Source organism: Priapulus caudatus, unplaced genomic scaffold (genome assembly GCF_000485595.1).
Source record: "Priapulus caudatus unplaced genomic scaffold, Priapulus_caudatus-5.0.1 Scaffold1439, whole genome shotgun sequence".
NCBI classification, from domain to species: domain Eukaryota; kingdom Metazoa; phylum Priapulida; class Priapulimorpha; order Priapulimorphida; family Priapulidae; genus Priapulus; species Priapulus caudatus.
In genome coordinates this window covers 31,638-36,821 of record NW_014578500.1, presented here as the reverse complement: position 1 = coordinate 36,821, position 5,184 = coordinate 31,638, and the positions used below count along the sequence as shown (strand labels likewise).

Below are 5,184 nucleotides of genomic sequence, written 5' to 3'. Positions count from 1 at the left end.
GCAATGACGCATTCGGCGCCATTTCAATATATCGGATCTTGCCTAGAGAGCGCAATGAGTAGCTGTTTCAGTCGCCGTTCAGACGAATTCGACGCGGTGCCGCTCGTGCGTTGGCGAGACGTTGACAAATAATTGAATATAATAAACATAACAGTGACGACGACAATGTGGGTGTTGTTGTGCGGGAACACTCGATTCATCGAACTCGCTCTCGCCGTAGGGGGGAGGCATACGCGCGCGCGTGTGACGCCATCGCGCCTACTCTAATTGAAAATGTATTAGCACAGTGCGGGGTCTCTGAAGCATCTACCTCGACACCCGATCAACAATCCTACCGGAACCTCAGCGGCTAATAGCTTCCTTGCGAGTTAGATGCATGCGTCTTCATTTGGCAACCGTTCCCCGCGCCTACATCGGTGTGTTGGCGTCGGTACAGGCGCAGAAGAAGCGCTTGTGAGAGGCGGTGGTGTCTGTATATGCCGGTCTGCGCGCACACGCTCTCACGACACACACACGCACGACACCGCTCAGAGCAACGCTTCGCCTCAGTGCAAATATAAGACTCGCGTCGCATCTCGTATAAAGTCGTCGACACAAGGCAGCCACTCCGTGAAGTTAACAGAAAAGACCTCGTACCTCCATTCTTCTGTAAAGGTAGGTGCTGTGTGATCTACTCGCTGTTTATTTTCGCGTGCGGTTCGTCCGTCAAACAGCGACGACCAGCTACTACTAGATGTAGAGATTCGAATGCGGTTCCAGGAATAATTCTAAACATTTGCGAGTCAGCGGAATGCCTCGTGCCATAGGCAAGGTGGAATAATTTGACGTCTGTACTTTATGTAAGCATGGTGTTGTGAGCCGAACACAAGATGACATGTGATAGCGCATGATAAAAGAAAACATTTAAGATTAATAAGACAAAAAGATTATAATAAGGTTACACAATATCTAAAGTGTCATAATATAAGCGTGTTATAATATATTATGACACTCCTGTTAATATTAGATGAGATTGGATGAATAAATCTAGCAATACAATGCTAGATTAGATCAAATGTTTATCGTATTACTTATTCTTCGTCAACTTAAAAGAGTCTAGGTAAATGTCAACTAAAAAGGTCTAGGTCTAGGTCTAGGTCTAGGTCTAGGTCTAGGTCTAGGTCTAGGTCTAGGTCTAGGTCTAGGTCTAGGTCTTCGTCAACTAAAAGGTCAGGTAAATGGGAAAAATAAAGTTAGATAAACCAAAGTAACGCAATACTAGATAGAATAACACAATATATTAAACAGCGAAACATTATAGGATAAAGCGTGATTGTGTACGCGTGCGCGTGCATGTATGTGTGTGTGCGTGCGTTTGTGCGTGCGTGCATGCGCCCGTTTTCTACCTGGCGCAAAGGACTATCTCGCAAAATTGAGGTAAGTGGGTTGTTTTCTGATTAACAAAGTTGCTGTACGGTCTGTAACCTCTCCAGCTCACACGTTAAACGGAATCAGTATTTTTTTAAACTACAATATGTAAAAATGACATATTTACTCACCGAACTAGAACGGTTTTACTTCCTAAACTGTCAGGCGTATGCAACTTTGTCGAAAAATCCTTGCTCATGCGTTATAAATGTCATAATCCTAGAGCCTAAAATGTCATTGCACTAATCGGTAATTATTAAATTTTTGTAAACCAGGATGTCATAATCCCATGTCTCCGATGTGTCCCATGTGTCTCCATGCAAAAATAATTGAATAGCCTGTTTCGTTATAAACCGAGTTGTGGTAAATATCCGTTAATTTGTGTAGATTACGGTAGAAATCCCAATGGTACGTTGTTTCGCATTTGCCATTTTCGTACCAAAGTACGCTGTCGTCAGATATATCATTTTTTAGGGCACCGAATATTTATGTGGTCGCCTGTATCAAGTAAACGTATGTGTCAAATAATAAGTCTGTGTGTTTGTGTGTGTATGTGTGTGTGTGTGTGTGTGTGTGTGTGGGGTGTGATGTGTGTGGGCTGTGTGTTTGTGTAGAACAACTGTCGAGCGAGATTGATGATATATAAGTAGTAAGTGAATAGACGACGAAAGGATAGAACACAGAGACGAAAGACATATCATAATTACATAATACGTACATACATACATAATACATACTACATACATAATAAAGATCATAATTACATACATTAATACAATCATAATAAATACATACATACATACAATAAATACATACTACATTACATACATACATCATACATACTAACTACATTACATACTACATACCACAATACATACATACATACAATAACAGACATTAATATCATATCATTAATACTACATACTACATACCATAATACATTACCATAACTACATAATAATACATACATAACATGACTAATAATAACATACATAACATACAATACATACACACATACTACCAAATACAGATTACAATACATTTAAATACATTACATACATAGAATACATTACCTCTACATACTACATACATATACTTACAGTAAACTACATACATACATAAATACTAATAATATTTACATACATCATACATTAAATAAATAGAACAGGCAGACAGACGATAGACAGACATGACGACAGACATACAGACAAGACAGACAGATACAACACACAATGCCGCGCGCGCACACACGCCGCGCGCAACACACACACACACACAGGTGGATAAGAATAGATATACTAGGAATGAGTGATGGATGGATGGGTGGATAGATAGATAGATAGATAGATAGTAGTGATAGATAGATAGATAGAATAGTGAATGATGATGATAGATAGATGAATAGATAGGATAGATAGATAGCATAGATAAGATGAGATGAATAGTAATAGATAGTAGATAGATAGATCAGATAAATAGATAGATGTGATAGATAATAGATAGTTAGATAGATAAGATAGATAAATAGATAGATAGATAGTATAATTCAGATTAGAGGATAGATAGATAGATAGGATAGATAGATAGAATTAGATAGATAGATAGATAGATAGATAATAGTAGAGTAAGATCAGATAGATAGACCGATGGACCCTAGTAGATAGCATTAGAATAGATAGTTAGTAGATGATAGGATAGATAGATAGATAGATAGATAGATAGATAGCTAACGATAGACAGATAGATAGATAGATAGATAGATAGATAGATAAGTACTACATTACTTACAGTAGATTAGATAGATAGATAGATAGATAGATTTTAGATAGACTAGATAGTAGATTAGTAGATAGATAGATGATCAGATAGATAGACTAGACTAGATAGCATAGATAGTTAGATAGTAGATAGAATAGGATAGTAGATAGATAGACTAGATAGATAGATTTAGCAATAGATAGACATGGTAGATAGTATATAGATAGATAGATAGAATAGATTAGATTAGATAGATAGATTAGAATAGAGTAGATAGATAGCACTAACTAGATAGATAGATGATGATAGATAGACAATAGATAGATAGATAGATAGATAGATAGATTCTGTCCCTAAAGGTGAGCGTGCCGCTACGAGATCATTGAAAGTGTTCTACGCTGATTTGCGTGAATTCTTAATGTAAAAAGAATAGATTTTACCAGATTGCCGCTAAAACGATTGCAATGCTGCGATTCGCCGTATGTTTACTTACGTCATCGTAATCACGCTCACGGAAATGGCGAGTAGAACGGAATCTATATGATGTGCACCACGACAACGCCGGAAATGAGACATGAATTTGCTCATGATCACAAACAGTCAACTCTACTCGCTAATTATGGTGTTACATAATTAGAATAGCCGCCGTTCTAACGCTGTTTATCCACTAACCTTTCTGTTTTCGCTTTGATAATTAGTAAACAAATTATAATAGCGTGTTTTTACTCGGGCTATATGTCAAACACCGGAAGAAGTTCGGGAACATACGTAAAAGCCGAGAATGAAATTGTACAGCTTTTCGTCTATAGCCTAAGGCTACGGGAATTGCGGCGGCGTGTACTGATATGATTTTTCTATATTTGATAAATATACCATGCGCGCAGGATATAGGAAAAATGTCATTAAAGTGCTCGGCGATATGACGTCACGAATTGCACGCACGCAAATATGTTTATACAAGGAGCACACGTATGTGCACAGCCGCACACGTACGAGCCCCCCCCCTCACAGATATGAACTCAATTTCCTATGAAGCTATTGAGTTAAACAACATTAGCATCCGTCTAGCCGGAGCTTACTGGACTGGATTATGCATGCATATATATATATATATATATATATCTTGTCAACTACAACAGATTGAGAGGTATTTCCGTAAATACGCATTTCGAGGAAATGTTTTGAAAATATCGATTCGTCAGCGATATGTTACATCACCCACCGAAAGTCTGGCGGTTTACAGTACCTATGCCAAAGTCACTAGGGGTGATTCAAATGTACACTGAACTGAAATAATATTGTTGACGTGGTTCCTGTACAATTTATGGACAATAGCCCCAACTGTTATCAGTTCTTATTAAAGTTATTTAATCGCGTTTGAATGTAGGCTCATCAGTTTCCTAGAGCATAAATTTAGAATAGGTAAAATTAAAGATCGACACTGGGACCTTTTACCAATTAGCTCTGCTCAATTTATTACCTATGAATCATTTCCATTGACGTGTCTTTGCTAGCTGGAAAGACTCAAGAATAGTTAGCTCTCGCACTAGGTAGCTACATTACAAGATAAAGTAACTTGACAAGCAGCTATGGATGCAATTTGCCTACTATAATTTTGCCTACTATAATCTTGCCAACTACAATTTGGTCTACTTTAAATATATTGTGACTAATCTCAACGATACGAGAATAACTACATTATGGTATTAGGATAAGTATGCGGCATAGAGCTCATCTTTAGATGATTTATAATAATGCACAGAAATAACCGGGTTGCGGAGGCCATTGTGCTACACGGATGGATATAATCACGTATGTGCGCACGCGCGTGTTACGATCGAGCGGGGGAGTGCGAGCGAGCGAGTGAGTGAGTGGGTGCGCGAGTGAGTGGATGAGTGAGTGAGTGAGTGAGTGAGTGAGTGTGTGAGTGAGTGAGTGGGTGAGTGAGTGAGTGGGTGCGCGAGTGAGTGGGTGAGTGAGTGAGTGAGTGAGTGAGTGAGTGTGTGAGTGAGTGAGTGG

The 5,184-nt window shown here is 38.6% G+C and overlaps 1 long non-coding RNA gene across 1 annotated transcript in view; it reads left to right on the top strand.

Moving 5' to 3' along the window:
* The first annotated feature begins 514 nt into the window (after positions 1 to 514).
* The window catches only part of LOC106816636, a 10,964-nt gene continuing 6,294 nt past the window's right edge, over positions 515 to 5,184 (top strand). The window contains exon 1 of the long non-coding RNA XR_001394914.1: positions 515 to 654. This is a non-coding gene — a long non-coding RNA (uncharacterized LOC106816636). The remainder of the gene's footprint in view (positions 655 to 5,184) is intronic.